General features: G+C 27.7%; 1 pseudogene; it reads left to right on the forward strand.

The window, feature by feature from the left end:
* Nucleotides 1–10,346: 10,346 nt before the first annotated feature.
* On the forward strand, nucleotides 10,347–13,874 carry LOC147067682 (uncharacterized; annotated as a pseudogene).
* The last annotated feature ends 7,438 nt before the right edge of the window (nucleotides 13,875–21,312 follow it).

Raw genomic sequence — 21,312 nt, forward strand, 5'->3', positions numbered from 1 at the left:
ATAGTGCCAATTATCATAGACTACCGGACATAAATATAATTATACGTCTATTTAAATTTCTACAAATTGTTAGAATTAGAAGATTTCGACCTTTAGCACTTTCTATTATTAGTTCTCTATTTAATGGATTGTTTATTTTTACATCTTAGTTTTGAAGACAGGTCTTACATGATCTACATGAAAATATTGTCAAAAAAATAATTTAATACTGCGAATATATAATATTTCGTAAGCAATTTAATATAAAATCATCGAGGGAATCTTTGCTGCGCATGTATCGAATATTTGTTTCAATATTTAGACTTTAATTTGCTTATGTTGTTTAATTCTGTTTATTAGATTAGTCTATAGTCTTCTTAAAGGGTTTATTGATTGTATTTGTAGGCAACACTTTCACCCTAGAATTTTGTTTATTCATACGTTCTCTCTTTGCGTGTTCATAATTGAAAACATCTGTTTTGCCTTTTTCTACTTATTTAGCATCTATGGAGTTATAACCCATGTACTTTGTTCCGTTCCAGCTAATATGCTTCATATTTTTCTACTGTGCGGGCTTAAAATCATAACTCACATTCTTTAATTTCCAATATAATTATTTGCATAACTTTGTGATTTCTTTTTTTCATTTTAAAAAGTTCCCGTCGTTTTTATTGTTAACTTATCCTTGAAATACTTTACCACCTTCAAATTATTGATTGCGTCTAATATTGGTTCTCATCATTTAAGAATAAATGGTGCTGTATTTACAGCTCTGTGAAATTATAATTTGTATGAGCTTGTTGCTTTCCTATAAGATGCACCAAGTATTTTCGCCAAAGTATTCCAATCTGCTTGGTATTTGATTGTGTGATTGATTTGCTTTTTCTTGATATCAACTTCTTCGTGATGTCTCGATGATCAATATTACATGAAATGTTATACCATCTACTAATTTTTATTATGTCTATTTTTGAATGTTAGTCCATTATCTAAAAAAATGTAGTCGGTACTATGTGCTTCTCCAGCATAAATTTTTTTAATTCCTTTTCTGCTGTTGCTGTACTCTTACCTGTGACTCTTTTATTTTTCATTCATTTGGTAAAGTGAATTATGGAGATAAAGATAAACTAGTTCCTTGTGTCTCCGGATACTCTACCAATTGTATCAATCTCCCCTGTTTTAATTGTAAATTTCTTCCGATAAACTTTTTCTGATTTCTCCACAAATTCTGACTTTACTGCATAATTCCACCAAAATTTTGACATAATTGTGTACGCATCTCCATTTGAGTTTTTTTATAGTATATTTTAGCTGTTGTTTTGTGTCTGATTATCTAACAAAGTATGATGATCCATATGATTACACCCTTTTCTGGTTGCTTTAGTTCCACCTATCTGGCGAGCATATTTTTTCTTCCTTGCATTGTCTGCTTAAACTTTCCTCAAAATTGACTCACTTTTTATGTATATAGGTGTAAATGTTTATGTAGTCTGTGTGATGTTCTCAGTATCATATGTTAAATTCGAAGCCTCCTTAATATCAGCAGTGTTCTATCTTCTGTTTAAAGTACGATGTGATTTTTGTCTTGAATATCGATTATGATATAGGCTTTTTTTCTTCAACGGCAAATAATTATTTATATGTTGTATTATATTCTTGTTGCGCATTATTTGATTTCTTAATTTACCATGACATATTTTTCTCTCATTTCGTCATTCAATTGTGATAATACATTGCATATGGCAGTATCGCAAGAATCCGCTGTTATCATAAAAATCTTAAACTTTCGGGCATAATATTTTTTTGTTATTTTGTACACCACCTTCTTTAGTTTTTCAAACGCTTTATCAGCCTCTATTGGCCATTTAATTTTCCTCTGGCTTTACATTTCACTTCCACTGAGTAAATATTTCATAGAGGAATTCTATAGTAGCGTAACTATATATAAATTCACTGCAAGAGTACGTATTTAAAGAATGAATGCATCTATCTGAGTTTTTATTGTGTATTAAACTTTCTTATTGTTTTGAATTTTTTCTGGTTTCATTTATTCGATTATAAACATCATTCCCTATAAAATCTACGTTTATTTTTTAAGTCAGCTTTTAGATACGTTAAGAGACAGCCAGCAGGATTTTAATTTTCCAAGATTAACTTCTAGATGTTTCTTGTGTTCCTCTGTGTTTTATGAAGTTCTATTACATTTTAAGCAAGGAATTGGGTAATTTTAGTTTTTGCTTTTTAATGCAGTGATTAGACTATATTGTAACTTCTCTAGTGTGTTGCATAAACCAAAATGTATCCTCGTGAAATCCAAGCTTTCATCTTTTGAGCTAAAAGCTTATTTTTTGTATTTCTCATCTAAAAGCAATTTGACTATATCCAGATTCGCATATGCTACAATACAGAAAGTTACACTAGCTTTCTATCAATAAAATTAAAGGGCAGAGGATACGTTTCGCTTTTTGTTTTTTCATCTAGTGCACTATAGTCTGCACAAAACTAAATTTTCAATCCTTTTAAAATATAAAACAAGCTTAGGGCCAGAGACTCACTGAGTTATGTGACATTTAGTTTTTTCAATATTTGATTATTTAAACAGCTACTAAGTTTTCTATTTAAAATGTTATTCTGCAGTTTTTTTCACAGATTTGTGCGTTCCTGTATAGATGATGTGTCTTTTATTCGTATATAGGCTATTCAAGATATCACAGTTGTAAATATATATGAAATTGTACGCTTAATATTTTTTTACAGACTTAAAAGACGATCTTGTTGTTAATTTTATAAACAAGAACTAATGTATATGTAATGCTTTTTTTTATATCTCTTCTAGCGGATATTTAAACTTAAGAATTTAGAATAATTTAAAGTGTTTTCTGTGTATCTACGGCATTCTTGCTTCATATACAAAATTTCTTTTATTTTTATTTATTGTCCGTGTATCTTTATTACTAGGTTTTCTTTCTATATCTGATTTTTATTTCTACATTATTTTCTTCTTTTGCTCTCTGAAATGTGAAGGTTTTATAACTTCATTTTAATCGTTTTTCTTCGGTACTAGTGAAATATCAGCACCTTATCAGAGTGTATTAGTATTTCTTCGGTACTGGTGAAATATCAGCACCTTATCAAAGTGTATCAGTTTTTGTTGATCATTGATAGAAATAAAAGCATAAACATTTACCTGTACTTGTATTTTTATGATTAGAATATTTAAATAAATACAATTTTATTTTATAGATTTCATTATTATCCTTTATCATTTTTTCAACATCTTCTTTCGCAGAATGCATTTTTTTTTAATATTATAAACATCTTGAAAAATTTTGTGTTTATGTTTCTTTTTGACATTACGTATGCTGTTTTTATTGTTCTTTCATAGATTTGAATATACTTTTGTGAATCTGTCTGTGCATGCATCTGTTTTTATGATCTTTTAGCATTTTTAGAATGACATTTGTCATCCAGTGCTCTCTGAGCCTGCAGATCAACATTCATTAAGAGAATCTTTAATCTGCGGACTTTCTAAATCTGACGGAATTGTTTGTTTTTTTTTTCAATCACCACAATCCAATTATTATGTACGGCGGGTATTTTGAGATGATTCTGTAAACTATAGTTTAAAATAAAATCCAGTATCAATAAAATACACTAATATCATCATTTCGTTGATTTTATCCGTAGACTGTGGGATGGAATTCAAGAGAAACGGTTGGTACAAAGTCATCTATACTTTACTGAGAAAGGATTAACTAATCGTATAAATACTCAGACATGTAAAATTCATTTTCTTTTGTCAGTATTACTAATTCCTAGTAAAATTCAGTGTTTCTAAATGCGGAGCAGATTATTCGCTCACTGAAATTTACATTTAGGTCGTATAATGACAGCATGAATTTGGATACGAATATAAGTTATGTGTCATTCTATTGAGAAACACATACCATAAAAATATTATGTGTTTATAAAGCTGTTTTAGTCAGATAGTTTATGTATCATTCATTAGATTGATCCATAGACTTGCCGAAGATTCCATAATTATATTTTATATACGATAACATCAACAAAAGCTTCACACTTTAGTTTGTGATGCAATGAGAACGGTTGATTCAGGAATTCTATTTGTATAGTTTAAAAGAAAACACAGATATTTAATTTTAATAGGCAGACCATCTAAAAAGGAAGAGATTTTTAGCTTGATATAAATTGATGCTTTTAAACGCATAAAAATAAATTTATATGGTGGTTAAAAATTTAATAAATACAGTTTTTTCTAAAATATGGCATGATATGAGTCAAACTTAAATACTAGTCGAGAAAATTTTATATTCGAAAGAGTACGACTCATTCACAATTTTCTGGAGGTAGCTATAAACGAAAAAAATACGAAATCTTGTGCGATAAAAGCAGATTTGCATATAAAAAATAATAGATGTCAACCCTTATTTTTTTATAATGTTAAAAGGTTTTATGTGCTTTAGTGTTAGTCTAGCAATTATCGAGTCAATAAATGAGTTCAAATTTAAGTTTAAACATAAAAAAATTTGTTTTAAATAATAAGAAAAAAAATAAAGAAAGATAAAACAAATACCAAAGACTGAAAATCTATTATCGCGTAAAGAGATCTTATATGAAAGTTATTTTTTGCAAAAAAAAGAAAATATTTTTAAACGTTTTCAAATATTAGCATATAATCACAGATACTTTAAGATTAGGAATAATATTAATGCCAGATTTATTATGATTGCGAGGATTAAAATACATGAAATTTCTTGTGTTAATGGATACTATAAAAAAATAATTTACTAAGCTGTATAAAAATACACAGCAACTTTTTTAAACAAAAAAAAACATTAAAATGTAAATTAAGGAATAAAATAAGTATGAAATTACATATTACTATATATTTTCCCAATATCATAAATTTTAAATGAAAAACTGGAATTCTTTAAGTAAATGAATTAATAAATTGAAATTTAACTGCTATAAATCTCCTTGAAGCTACATGACTTGATGGGAGATGGTAATATAAATACCATCGTGCTTATTTAATTTCAATCTAGCGCTGCTTGCATGTATTAATGAAAAGCGATGGCGTGAATATAACATATAAATAAAGCATTTTGTCTTTTCTAAGCCCCGAATATTTAGAGATATGGACGATGATTCGATTAATGATAATTTTAGTACAAGTGAACACATATGTCTAAAGATATTTGCATTAATTGGTTCAATTTTAAATTTGATTTGTATAGAGTTGGTATCCAATATATATGAAAAAGCAAGCGAAATTCCAGAAAAAAGTCAAAAAATTCACGATTTAGGTTTATTTTATATTGGCATTTGTGGGATATTTATATTTATCGCTTGTTATAGAAACTCTAAAGGCAGAAACGCATTATTATTTATGAATGCTTTTAATCTTACGGTTTTTTTGTACTTACTGTCAGAATTTATTCATTTTACTAATTCGATCGCTATACCACCACATTAAAAATAACATCATTCTACTTTTGAAAAAATTATTTTATTTTTCATATTTTATGCACTCTATCTTTTATTAACTTTATTTATTGTGTTGAAATTTATTTTTCATTCGCCTGTTTAATTATAAAATTTATCTGTGTATGCAATTGCTTATCTGAAAAATGATATCTACACGATTAAAATTACGCATAGGCGGTTAAAAATTTGTACCATAAGCAAATTTATGACAGGCTTTGATTTTCAAGCTATCGGGTATTTTAATTATATTGTGTGTGTTGTCGAATGTTTAGTGATTCATGTATCTTATTATTAAAAAAAGTTGAGAGATTCTTTTTCCTTTTTCAGATGTAAGTATTCTCAAAATTCATCAGTATTTACTTTTTTTATTCAATAAAATGATTTCTAAATTTTTTTTCGTATTTTGATCATTCTTTAATGATTTTTTATTAAATCTGATGAAATCATTATTTGAATATTTCAGAATTAATAAAATTGAATTAACAGGAAAACTTATAATCAATTAGATTAAAATTTCATAAATTATAATTATGGACTAGAGTGAATATTATTTGGTATAGATAAAGGAATGCGCTAAAATTTAGAGCAGTTCTAATATTTGCGCAACCAGTTCATAAATTGAATAAAGAAAATTAAAAATACGAAATGAAATCTATTTTTATGTGGATTTGTTTTTCGAACACTTGTATTTGTTTCTAAATATTTTAGATTTCTCTTTATAACATATTAACCAAAAAAATTCTTGACCAAATCGTTTTTTCAACTACCCTCTATGTATTTTAAATTTAAAGAGGTATTTCTCAATTGTTCTCCTCTTTATCGTTGTTTGTGTGTATCTTCAGCTTCAATTAGAAATCCCAGCTTTTAATATATAACTTACGGGATTTTACAGTCACAAAATCCCATTTTATGATGTATGCCACCATTTGTGCTTTGCATTTATTTGTAAACCCGGGCAGTTTATAAATGTAAAAGTTTTTTATAATTTTCATTGGTTCTATACATGATCTTCCGAAACTATTGGAACTATAATTGTAGTATAATCATCGAAGGTTCAATGTTTGAAAAGAGAGCCAATCGCAATAAATAGACTGGTGAAGCACAGAATGTAGCAGTTACCATTACGCTTTCGAATCTTTGGTGAATACATGAGCCGATGGACAAAATATAAGTCTAATTAGAGTGTTTTTTTATGTAGTAAACAAGTGTATTTCTGTAATGACAACAGTATAATTGAATTTTAAGATTGGTTTATAATTATAGCAGGATATTTGAATCTTGTAATTGGTTTATAATGATAGCACGATATTTGAATCTTAAAATTTTTGTAATAATAGCACGATATTTGAATCTTAAGATTGGTTTACAATGATAGCACGATATTTGAATCTTAAGATTGGTTTATAATGATAGCACGATATTTGAATCTTAAGATTGGTTTATAATGATAGCACGATATTTGAATCTTAAGATTGGTTTATAATTATAGCAGGATATTTGAATCTTAAGATTGGTTTATAATGATAGCACGATATTTGAATCTTAAGATTTTTGTAATGATAGCAGGATAATTGAATCTTAAAATTGGTTTATAATGATAGCACGACGTTTGAATCTATAAATTGGTTTATAGCATACATATAAAAGTAGAAGGATTGAATGAAAATAAACATCAACTAAAAATTTCAGCTTCTGTATAAATTAAGAACTGTTTAGATAATTGGAGTAATAAATTATATGTTTTTAATTATCTAGAATAAGGTATCCAAAAAAATGAAAGATGGGGGTAGTTAAGAAAAACAACAAATATCCAAAATTAAAGCTTATTTTTCTCTGTTTAATTCTAATGAATCAAATAAAGGTAATATAATTCTTTTTAGTACATATTATATCATCTTACGTCAAAATTATACAGTAGGCGTAATCGCAATTTATCTTAATTTTCCCAGAAGGAATCTGCAAGAACAGCAAGCCTCCAATCAAATTCTAGATATATCTAGCAATGTTAACAATATTGAATGCACTCGAAAGTATTATAGTCAGAAAAAAAGATTGTGGTGTGAATATATTAAAATAAAGTTAATTGTGTTGTGTTTTGGAGATTAAAAAAGATAGAGTATATGAATAATATCTAAAATTACGTACTGAAGTAAAACCAAACATTAAACTCTTTTTATATAAATTTGTCTATTTAAGTATATAAATAATTATAAAATTGATTATTTCAAGTTACAACAAAAAAATAGTTATTATGTAGTCCACGAATTACAATCCATGACTATTAATATAGCTTGTATCATACTAAGTTAATAACAGGCTGAAAATGCAAAATTTTAGTGCATCATTCTCAAATTAATATATTATGGTATGTTTTATAGCATTATATTTTTTCATTCATAAATTTTTAGTTGTAAAAAGAGCATTTATACCACCCACTTACTTATCTGGTTTTTTTCTATCGACATATATGGATAATCCAAAAGTTTTTATTTTATATTTTTTGGTTTATATTCTTAAAGATAAAGATAATATTTGCACACATTGCATAAAAAATAAGATTTTCTGGTTAAATGGATTGCTATTATTCTAAGGATATAAGATGCTGTTGAATATTTATTTTGTATTTGTTCGTAGTTTTAGATTCCCACATTAGTTGCAGGAGCTTGTTTCTGCATGATTTTTATAAGAAAAGCCATAGATTTCATATATAATAATTCGAGGATTGTAAAGGCTATTTATATTCAAAATTACATATGATTCCTCAATTATTACTTTTGTGTATTGTTAAAAGGTATTGATTGGCACTATAATGCACATACAGTTCCTACTTTATTTTATACATAAAAAAGGCCAGAAGTATAAAATATGTATTTCACATGGTTTAATTTATAAAAAAAATGCCTGAAAAGGTTCATTTATTTTGTTTTCTGCATGATATTTCGATTTCCTTTCGTTTATTTTTGCTATCTGATTGTACAACAACAACGAAGCTTTTCAAGTTAATATAATTTTAAAATGAAAAACTTATAAAGAATTTATTAGATATATAATATTCAAAGGCTAAATAGAACATTTTATATACATATATACGTTTTTTCATCAATTTTATTTGTTTACTTTTGAAATTTTACACTAAAAATATAAGACTTTATTTATTGTATACAATCCATTTTTAATAAGTTATATGGGCAATATTGTTTTTTGATTGATAATTTTTTCTGTAATGTCCAAATTGTATAGGGACGATACGAATACATGCATAATTTAATTTAAAATAATTGTGTTTTTTTCATTTATTTAGATAAGAAGGGTAATAATTGGTTTTTTTAGCATAAAAATCATAATTCTTGTATTTTTAAAAAAAAATCAAAGTTTTCCATATATTATGGTTTATTATTATTAAATAAAACCAATTTAAGTTTATTTGAAATTCAAATTGAGCATATTATTTACATACGTAAAAGGTATCCGTTTTACTTTTTGCATTAAATTTGTATATAAATTTAAAATAAACTTAAATTGGGGTTTATTGGTGGTAGCTTGATTTGAATTTACAAGAAATTGATAATCGTTAATTTGAGGCACACAAAAGAAAAATTTCATAATCATGATTTATCATCTATTAAAATTTATTTAAACTAGCAAACAGAGTTTAATATGCATGTATATTGCAAAATATGGCAATATCTTCACAATAAAAAATTTTTTAGAATAAATTCGAGTTTTATTTTTTTGCTTATCAAAGAGATTCTTGCATTAAATATAAAAAATAATGTATTTTTATTAAAGTATCTAGGTGACAAAAATAATATCTAATCATTATTTATAATTTAATAACATTACAGAATAAATTAACTATATTAGTCAGTAAGATTTAAGCAGTGGATCGCCTGTTTAAGATAGTTTTTTTTCCATCGCCGTACATTAATAAAAATAAAAACGCGATAATCGTGACCGTGATACTTAATGATTATACATGGTGCTTATTATATGAAGAAAAATATAAATTCAGCTATATTTTTGGGTATTATTTGCAGTTAGTTTATACATTTATAAAATATTTCTGGTCTCTGCGCTTTGCACGATAAAAATATTGAAAAGGCATTATCTTAGTACAATTTCAAATGTATGTTATAAATTTATAGGAAAAAAATAAAGTATCATAATAAATAGCATGTATATAAATAAATGAAAAGGCCGTGTATGACCTGTGTTTTAACGGCTCTCATCGAGAAGCATAATTAAATTCCATAAAAAAAATAAGATCAATTATTCCTGTTAAAAGCTTAATTCATGGGCTAAATTTATCTAGATAAGATAAGTTCGAATACCAAGATAACTCATAAAATATTCTTTTTTATATGTAATATTTTACCAAAACATCTTTTATTTTTGACTATCTAATAATCCTTATTTTCCCATTATTGTATAAAAAATAGCCTTTATATGATATTTTTAAAATGAATCAACCTCTTTTTTTAATATAAAATATATTTCAATTTATCTTTATTAAAAATTCTTTATTTATCAAGAAAAAAATATGCCCAAATTATTATTTTATAAAATATCATTCTTATTTAAATCCAGTATCGATAATAAAAATCGTTAAACATATCTACAAATACGTAAAAAAAAGCATTGTAAATACATTACTGTAAAGTACATCATTCTTATTTAAATCCAGTATTCATTATAAAGTTTTATACTAAAGATATCTAAAATTTATTTTAAAAAGTATTCATCTTATAATTAGATCTAGTTTAAAATTATAAATTTATTTTTATCTCAAATTAGTTTTAAATTCGATATTGTAAATAATATTCTTGTTGTCCATTTAAAATTCTTTTTCTTCACCCATCATGAACGAAACGGATTCTCTTCTTACAACATCTGATGCCTGGACAATACTTTCGACATACTTTTCGCGTCGAGGAATAGTTTCCCAGCAAATAGATTCATTCGATGCGTTTTTATCAACGACGTTACAAGAAATAGTAGATGAAAATAAAGAGATCCGTATCCAGACTACAAACGAGAATCTCAGCACAGAAACAATATCGGTTACATTTAACCAAATCCATGTACGTACGCCTCCTGCAATTTACGAGAATGATGGCAGTTCGACTATAGTTTTACCTAAAGAAGTACGGTTAAGAGATTTGACATACACCTGTCCCTTATTTCTTGATATTAGTATGAAACGGATGCGAGAAGATCCAGAAGAAGGAAGGAATGATTTTGTATCTGATCAGCATTCTTATCACAAGGTGCCTATAGGAAATATTCCAATCATGGTTAGATCTTATCATTGTGCAGCTTCATATCATGCTTCTAGAGAGGATGTGGTTTCGCATGGAGAGTGTTATTATGATAGTGGTGGTTATTTTATTGTAAATGGGTCGGAAAAGGTTTTAATTTCACAGGAAAGAATGGCGACCAATACTGTTCATGTATATTCCAAGGGTGGTGTTTTTTTTGCTGAAATACGGAGTGCGCCTGAGATAGGAAGTAGAATGGCACGGCCTTTTAGTGTAAAGAAAGGTGCATCTGGGCTTGTTTGTGCGCTTCCGTTTGTGAAAGGCGATATTCCAGTAGTGATACTTTTTAGAGCACTTGGGTTTATTAGTGATAAAGACGTTCTGAATTTTATTTTGTATGATCATTCTAATGATGACAAAACCAAAGATACAAATGATAAGAACCGCAACAATACAGGTGATTCAAATCATAATAGTGGTAAAGATATAAATGTTTTTGAACGCGAAGTATCTGAAATTCTCCGCACATCAATAGAAGATGCTTTTGTCATTCAATCCCAAGAGGTTGCTCTTGATTATATAGGTAAAAGATCAACACCTCCAAACACACCTCGCCAAAAAAGATTATCATTTGCCCGCACGATTCTCGAAGCACATTTTCTTCCTCATATAGGAACACGTGAATTTCTCGAAACGAGAAAAGCGTATTTTTTAGGTTACATGATTAACCGTCTTCTTCTAGTATCCTTTTCCCGTCGAGAAATAGACGATCGTGACCATTACGGAAAAAAAAGAGTAGACATGTGTGGTTCATTACTTGCATCGCTTTTCCGTACGATTTTTAAGAAATTTACGATGGAGACACAGAAACATATGCAGAAGTGTTTGGAAAATAACCGTGATTTTAATATTGCGATTGGGTTAAAGACATCTATTATTACGAGTGGATTTCGGTATGCATTAGCTACAGGAAATTGGGGTGATCAGGCTAAAGCCATGCAGGCCAAAAGTGGTGTTGCACAGGTTCTTAATCGATTCAATTATGTCAGTACCATGAGTCATCTTAGAAGAGTTAATACTCCGATCGGAAGAGATGGTAAAATAGCTAAACCGAGACAGCTACATAATACACATTGGGGAATGGTATGTCCTAGTGAAACACCTGAAGGTCAAGCGTGCGGACTTGTAAAGAATTTAGCTGTTATGTGCTACATATCTGTGGGAAGTGGAAGTGGTCGTATTTTTGAGGCATTGGATGAAATGGGGGTCATTCCGTTGGAGCTTATTAGTGAAAGCCATAAGGAAAAATGCATGTCTAAAGTGTTCGTTAATGGTGTATGGTGTGGTGTTGTTGCTGATGCTAAGAAAATGGTAGATAGTCTCGTTTTGATGAGAAGGTACTCTGAAATATCAAGTGAAGTCAGTATTGTGTGGGATATTAGAGAAGACGAAATAAGAATATTAACGGATTCGGGAAGACCGTGCAGACCTGTTTTTGTGGTGGAAAATAACGAGGTAAGAATTGATAAAGAGAACCTGGAAAACGGGCTTAATTTTAACGATTGTTTGAAAGAAGGAAAAATTGAGTATCTCGATGTTGAGGAGGAAGAAACCGCCATGATTTGTATGTCCCTCGAAGAACTTCACTCAAAGAACCCACAAAACAACAACACTCAGAGTGCACTTAACACCAATTCAAATAGCGCTAATTTGAATAATGTAGTCAGCTACACACATTGCGAAATTCATCCTGCAACAATTCTTGGAATTTGTGCCTCCCTCATCCCATTCTCAGACCACAACCAATCACCCCGTAACACATACCAAAGTGCTATGGGAAAACAAGCAATGGGATTATACGCTACAAACTACATTTATAGAATGGACACACTCGCCAATATCCTATTCTACCCCCAAAAGCCATTGGTTGAAAGTAAAACCTCTCGAATGCTTCAGTTCGACAAAATGCCAGCCGGTCAAAATGCAATAGTAGCAATCGCATGCTATTCTGGATACAACCAAGAAGACTCTATTGTAATGAACCAAAGCTCAATAGATCGCGGAATGTTTAGATCGTTTTTTTACAGAACATACACGGATCAAGAAAATCAAAAGCCTGGTATTGAAGAAAGTTTCGGTAAACCGATTCGTGGTGAAGTAATGAAAATGCGAAATCTAGATTACAGCAAACTAGAAAACGACGGTTTAATATGTGAAGGTGTGAGAGTAACAGGAGACGACGTCATCATCGGAAAAACCAAACGAATCAGAGAAAAAAGTAATGATGAAGGTGACTTGTATATCACCGTAGACAGCAGCACAGCCATGCGAAGCACCGAATCCGGAATAGTCGATAAAGTCGTATACACCTCAAAAGAAGGCTACAAATTCGTTAAGGTTAAAGTACGCTCTGAACGTATTCCACAGATGGGTGACAAATTTGCTTCTAGGCACGGTCAAAAAGGAACAATAGGAATAACATTAAGACAAGAGGACATGCCATATACCAGCTCTGGTCTTATTCCCGATATAATAATCAATCCACACGCCATACCAAGTAGAATGACGATAGGACACTTGGTTGAATGCTTGTCTGGAAAAGTGTCTGCCCTGAAAGGGGAATACGGCGATGCTACACCATTCAACAAAAATATGACTGTAGATAAAATATCAAGTGAATTGAAAAAGTTAGGATATAATAGTAGAGGACTCGAAGTATTCTTTTCGGGGTTTACGGGAAGAAAAATGGAAGCACAAATATTTGTCGGACCAACATATTATCAAAGGCTCAAACATATGGTTGACGATAAGATACACGCTAGGGCTAGAGGTCCTGTACAAATACTTACGAGACAACCCGTTGAAGGAAGATCAAGAGACGGCGGGCTAAGGTTTGGAGAAATGGAAAGGGACTGTATTATTTCACATGGGTGCTCGTTATTCCTCAAGGAAAGGCTACTGGATGTTAGTGACAAATATCGGGCATGCATTTGTAAAGGATGCGGAGCTATGTCGACTATGTGCCCATGCGGTGGCGAAATAGTAGGCGTTGATGTGCCGTACGCATTTAAGCTTCTTGTACAGGAACTCAATGCAATGAACATTGCTCTCTTTTTCGAAATTGAATAACAGCATTAAAAATTTATTTATTTTGTTTTATCCTAACATTGACTTTATTTATGGGTAATTTGATTTTTAGCTTTTCCTACAGTTGTTTTGTGAATATAAAGCACTAGATACCTCTATAGAACATATTTGGGTGATACTTCAACATAAAATCATATTTACAATCTTCCTCGATGCATCCTCTTGTCTCAAGATTTATTAGTTAAAGTGTCTTCCAAATCCTATTGTTTGTGCGTATGCTTCCATTTCAGTTGTATCTTTATTTATTAATAAACTACCATTTTTATTTAATCCTGCACTTATTTTTCTTTAACTCTCATATATAATCCTATGTATATTGATTGTTACAAGATTAGGTGAAGAATACCTTTATCAAAGTATTTTTATTGGATTTATTGTATGTCTGATTTTCTTTATATGTATAAACAGTCTGAAAAGAATTCCGATGTATTGAGTATCCCAGATGTAAAGGTTTTTTTTGTTTTTTGTCGATCATATAACACACACCAAGATTCAAATTGAGGGAAAATTAAAGATATCATATAGAAAGTCTTCACACCACGAAGATTATGATAAAAACCTAAAAAATACAAAATTTAATGTTAGGAAAGCGATAGTCTACCACAAATAATAAGGCTGTCTGATATATTTGAATAAAAAATTGCGAAAGATAAAAAATTATGAATAAGATGCGAATGAATGAATTATTATCTAAATCCGTTTCATAGAGCCATCTTAAAATTTTATCTGGTTGAAGTAGTATAAGAAAGAAGAAAGTGAAAGGATAACGATTATAAATTCGATAAGATCATAATTTTTATTGTGGGAAAATATCCGACTTTCCGGCTCTTTTTAAAGAAAACTAGAGCTGGCTCTACACTTCCGATTGGGTTCATGCTTCACTTTTAAGCTTCAAAATCTTTCTCTTCTAGACTTATTAATTTAATGTTTTATCAAACCCAATAAAATTCTTTTTGACTTATGGTGTTCAAATTGTCTTCGATGCATCTCCTTTCACTTATTTATTGAATTTTCTTTTTTGGCTTCATTATGATATCAATTTTCTTCTATGTATCTTCTATCACTTATCGATTAAATTTTCTTTTTAGTTCTCATTATGTTTACAACTTTTTTAAATACAAGCTTATCTTATAAGACTTATCATTTAAAGTTCCTTCTTTTGGCTCATATCTTTACATTCTTCTTAAATACACCTTCATCTTTCAAGATTTATGAATCTCTATAAAATCCCAAATTATAGCTGTCTCATCATTTTTACAACTGTTCATGTACATCTTACTTACAATGACTAATCAATTGAAGCGTTTCATTCTGTCCTATCTTTTGAGCATATGCTTTAACTTTTTTTTATATTCCACACTTTTAAATACAACTTAAGGTATTTTATGGCCAAACTATCCTATGTTATGATATATTCTGTTATGCAAGTATATTATTTAAACAATTGAATATAAATCTATAAATACAGAATAATATTGATATACGGAACTTAAATCCTGAGTATTTTGCTATTCTTATATCTTACAATAAATGATTTTGTCTTAGAAACGAACAAATGGTATAATTTATTATTATTATTAAAATAAAGCTTTCTGTGTATTTATACCCATTTTGATCCAAATGTGTTTGAAAGTATTTTTATATGTAAAAAATGCTTATGTTTTTCAAACATCGCACCATAGAGATCGATATGTTTTTTTAAGATAATATAAAGACTTCTGAAATGATTTAAATGAGGTATATTTTCATTAAATTCTAAAATATCTGTTTGCATCTGGGTATACCTTGCTTTAATATTAATCCCATGGTTAATTAACTAATTTATTTAGCTATAGGGTAAGTTGGTTTTTTATCTATTTAGACGTGGTCAGCCCATTGGGATATTTCAAAACTCCTTGATGCATATTTAGACACCTTCCACTGATCTATCTTCATCAACTGCTCTACCTCTCTTAAATGAGATGTGTTAAAGTGTCATGCGAAGTTTGAGAGCTTGTATGTATGCTTCTCCTTCGTTCGGGATTTTTAACACCTTAACATGTTTTTTATGATATTTTGTGACCACCCCATCCCAAATCATCACATTTGGTGTTATTCTTGTTTTACGTTTGTAAATTAAACCAAATTCATTCGCCAATATGTCATACTTTCTATATTTTTCATTTTCGACTTCTGTTAAGTTGTCAAGGGTAGTTATACCTATTTCAATCAACATAATAATATTTATCCCATAGCTAAATAATTTTATTAAACATACCAAAGTCTTCATTATTAATTATATTTGAATTCATGCTTGTTCACAATTGCATTATTAATATACATTATTACATGTTTCGATATTAATCTACCTTTCATAGTCATTTCGATTTGATCGTGTCAAGTATTTTGCTGAATCAATATTGTTTGTATTTATTTTAGTATTGTTTTATAAAACCAATGTATTTATTTTGGGTCAATTAAATTGTATAAACGTCTAAATAGAACTACATGGAAGTGTATCACCCATTTAAAATTATGCCTTTTTAAATATTTATTCGATATTTTACCTTTAAAAGCCTTCATATGTCATAAATCGGTGTGTCAAATTGAATCATATGAATACCACCATCATAAACACAAAAAATTAGATTTATTGTAAAAAATACCTTGTGTTTTATCAATGTACATAATAAGCCTAAAAAATTAAAACTATATATATATTGAGAAAATATGCATCTATAACCTGACTATGTAAGAAATATGAAGCGAATAAAATACAATTTTCTAGCAAATTAATTCCCCCCATATTTCTAACGAGAACACAAATAGTACCATACATCATAGAGTGAAACATTGTTATCACAAAACAAAATTTATTTTATTAATGTTTTTGGATGTTAACTTTAGCATACGCTGACACCATGGGATTGAGGAAAACACTTGAATTAATAGGTATTGAAAGAATAAAATAGTAAAAAGTGCCTATCAAATTTTTATTATATAGAGGAATATTAATTTCTGCTTTAACAACTATTAATAGCTAAAAACTGAATTAACCTAACCAATAAATTTTATTTAAAGACAAAATTTTGTTGTTTAAAAAAAACAAAAAAAATATATGTAAACGCAAAAAAAGATTAAAATAAATATCTAATTAGAAAATAAGTAGACTAATAATAAATTCTGTAAATTCTAAATAAAGTGTATATAATAACAAAAATAATTATGTGCAATTTTTTTTTATGTGATATCGTTAATCATAATATAGCAAAAAGAAAGGATTTAAGTGTTTGGGATTATTTTTATTTTCTATGTGAAGTTGTTTCATATATAATTTATAAGCATTTTATTTTTAGATCAGATTGAAGTGTGTAAATACCATGATTTTTGTCTTTTAGTATATCTCCTATTATTATAAAATTATATTACTTTAAAGTTTTCTTGAATATTTTTTTTATGAATAAAATATAATAGTAGGGTGCTTGTTACAAAATAAAATACATAGAATACATAACATAGGATATAAGAATTGTGTGATTACCTTGCCATTTATGTTTCATAAACATTTAACTAGTGGCACGTGATATTAATTTGCGGCTGATCTCTTCAATAAGCATCATTTACAGATTGAAATAATAATATTGTCTGATACAACCCTAACAACCACTTATTTAATCACATAAGATCGATGTTTTTTATTGTGAAGAAAAAAATTTTGGTTGTGGTATTAAATTTAATATCTTGGGTTTTAAAACTTTCTAGTATAATTTGAATCTGTGGACAATAAAACTGGTCTTGTTTTGTTATATTATAATTTAATTCATACGCAAAAGGATATATCTTAGAGGTTTTTGTAGTAGTCCAAGTAAATCGGCTCTACGAGTAAAATTTCTGAACTTTTTATGCTTGACCGTTAGGTTGAGAAAACATTGAAAGTGCGAAGTCAAATTAACAGATAAATAAAAATACCGAACGTTACTATTAAACAATAAAAAAACGGTAATTTTAGTTAGAACATAAAATAGTGTAAATATAAATCAAAAATTTGCCAAGATAACAATTATAATCCATCAAGAATTATAAATTGATAGCAGAATTTAGTGAAAATGGTGTTGAAATATCTATTAATGAATTATTCTCTAATTTTATTTATAAAGTTATTATGTTTGTTAAGCGGCAAATAACTATCATTTATAATATAAAAATAGACATAGGACAATTTGTCGTATATACGGAGAAGGATAAAATTAAAAACCAAATATAACTATTAATTCGTATAGAAACAGGACAATTTTTCGTATATACGGAGAAGGATAAAATTAAAAACCAAATATAACTATAAATTCGAATACTGTTGTGTTATCTTGTTTCCTATTGCTCTTTATAATATAAATAGAGTGTTCAGAAATAAAACTAAAGTATAATTAAATCATATTATTTTAGTTTTTCTATAAAAAAATAAATCAAAATTTTATTTTGTGATAAAGTTAAATGTTTTCTAGGTACTAATCTAAACATGGTGTGTATATACATATAAATAATTACCTAAGATATCATAATGGTATCAGAAGGAAATTGAAGTCACGAACTGGATGTGGTATGTATATAAACCTCGAAACTATGAAAAACAATTGAATAAAAAGATTTTTAAAGGAGGGTGATTATTTAAGAAGACTTAGGAGAGGATAATCTACTGTGCGCTCAGGAAATCAAGCAAGTTGTGCTTGAAAAAAAAACTTAAATTATAACCATAAATTTACGACTATAAATATATAAAATACAGCATAGGATATATTGAAGTAAAATTGATTGTTTTTTCTCCGCGCAATCATTTGGAAATTGTGAATTTAATTTTATTATTTCGGATATATTTCTATGCGTTTCTTCAATAATGAACTCTGTTCGTTCTTATAAATCATCAATAATACGTTTGGCGATATATTTGACCATTTCCAAAACAAGACATGGCCTTAAATTATTACTACAGCACTGTATTATAAAAACCCGAATAAAGCTTAAAATTGAATATTTAACGTATTAAAAGAAAAATAGAGCCTTCGTTAGATGTTAATTTAAAGTAACTAAAATTTAAATATATTTATGTCAGAAAGTACACCTTTTAAATTTAATTATTATCTAAATATAAATGTATTCAATATATTATTTTTTAAAACTGCATCATGCTTTAATAGTAACTAGAAACATTCATAGCATAAAGATCGGCACTTTCTTTTGGAAAAGCTAAATTATTACAACAGAGCCACGACACGAGAAATTCAACTATATAAATGATGCAATATCAAATAATTAATTTTTTCGTCCAAAAAAGATCGTCGATCGTCATAATATAAAATGCTAAGCGATACTTTTTTGTTAAATCGTCAATAAGTTATAATTTTAAAAATTAACATTTCAAAATTGATCAGATATTTATGTTGTAAAATATCTACACAAATAAATCCCAGATAACAGCTGTAAGTAAACAATGAGGTTATTCGATGAAAAAACTTGAAATATATTTAATCAGGACATTAGATGATATCATTGCGAATTATCTCAGATAAGAAGGTTTATATTATTCGAAAAAAATTTAATAGTTCCAATAATTCGAGAAAATGAATATCAAATTCTAAAATTTTAATTGAGAATATCGCGGCAACTCATGATTTTATTAATCTATATTTTTAAAATAAATTTACCATCATTAAGATATTTATTTATTTAAATATTTTGGTAAGTTATATACTAGTCCATTTTAATTTATGAGAAAAATGTAATTTCGTATTTTTAAATAAATAAAATGTATATTTAATATTTTTAAAAGCTCGATACAGAGAAGAGGCAACTTTTAGAGCTTAATATGTGATAAAGAAAGATAGTAATACCTATTCTCAATCTTTAATAAATATTGTAAATTAATGTTATCGTGGTATTTTATTGAAAATACTCAATGTAATTTAAATTATGCGTTTCCTTGTTATAAATATGATTTCACGGGCAAAAATAAACAGATGTTTTCTCAAGCTATAAAAATATAAAGTAGACAAAACATAATGTGTGTACAATTTTATTTATTGACCTATAGATTATCGATTTTTCGTACTTTATTACAATATCAGATGGTTCTTAAACTTTACCAAAATTTGAAATAGAAGCAAATTTTCGAAAAATATGTTTAAAGAATTTATTTGGATAGTGGGAAATACTCATTTACCATGATAAAATTTCTATTTCTTACAATCATCAAATGATATGATATTTGGTCATAATTTAAAAAAAGATGAGTCAACATCAATATGTTTTTGTTTGCATATAATTTCTTAGTTAATGAATATTTTTTTCGATGATACAATAAATTTATGATAGAAATGAAATTATTAAAAAAAAATCATCTAATCGTCTAAAAATTTATCAGGACCAAAATATCTATTATATTTTGCATTTCGAAAATAACCCTGTTGAATTAGCACTTCAACATAAATAATATGCAAAATACAAGAGCGAATTAATTGTAATGGGTCAAACATAAAAAAAGAAGTAAACTTTCGGATTTCAATAAAAATCATTGTTTATACCATTCAAGTTTTTAAAACCCTATTTATTTGTTGAGAAATGAATTCTCTATGGACCTTATTCCTATTTTTTTACAACATTCTGCAACATTAAACACTAAAAATAGATAATAATGGCATAAAATAAATTACAAATCCAAACAATTTTTCATATTGATACTTTCATGGCTTACTAAAACATATTTAATCGCATAACGCAATTTAAAATTATAATCTAAGAATTAATATAAATATTACCATTCAAAATCATTTTATAATAGTTATGTAATTGAAACGAAAAAAACGTGACAGTCTCAACCCAAAACGGAACACTTTGATACATTGTATTTCTTTTGAAATTTTGATTTTGCTATAAAATATTATATGAAATAAGGATAGTCAAAAATAGAAAATAACGATAACAAAGTTATTATTTTACGATTTTGTATTTTATTTGAAATATAAATTAGGTGATATCTAAATTTTCTTTTATTATCAATATAAATGTTAGAGACAGGAAAACTCTATGTTTATAAAATAAAGAAAGTATAATGAAATATGATGTATATGTGGTTTATTTTAGAGCTACATTATTTCTTATAATTTTAGTTTTTGTTCTCATGCACAAATTGCTTGATCTCTCGTGCGCACAGCATATAAATACTTTCGGCTATTTTCTCCTCTCCGAAGTTTTCTTCAATACCTCTCCTCCGTTCAAGGCTTATTAATCCAAGTTTTTTATATATGCCACAATCTGGTTATAAATTTGTGTTCTTTCAGATACATTTTATGATTTTTTATTACCGTGATGTATATATATAAAATATTTATTTGAAAATTGCTTAAAATTATTATATACATATATAAAATTAAAAGGATTAATTTTGAAT

The sequence above is a fragment of the Rhyacophila brunnea genome, unplaced genomic scaffold, assembly GCF_057557595.1.
Source record: "Rhyacophila brunnea isolate RB1 unplaced genomic scaffold, BYU_Rbru_1.0 scaffold_34, whole genome shotgun sequence".
Lineage (NCBI taxonomy): Eukaryota > Metazoa > Arthropoda > Insecta > Trichoptera > Rhyacophilidae > Rhyacophila > Rhyacophila brunnea.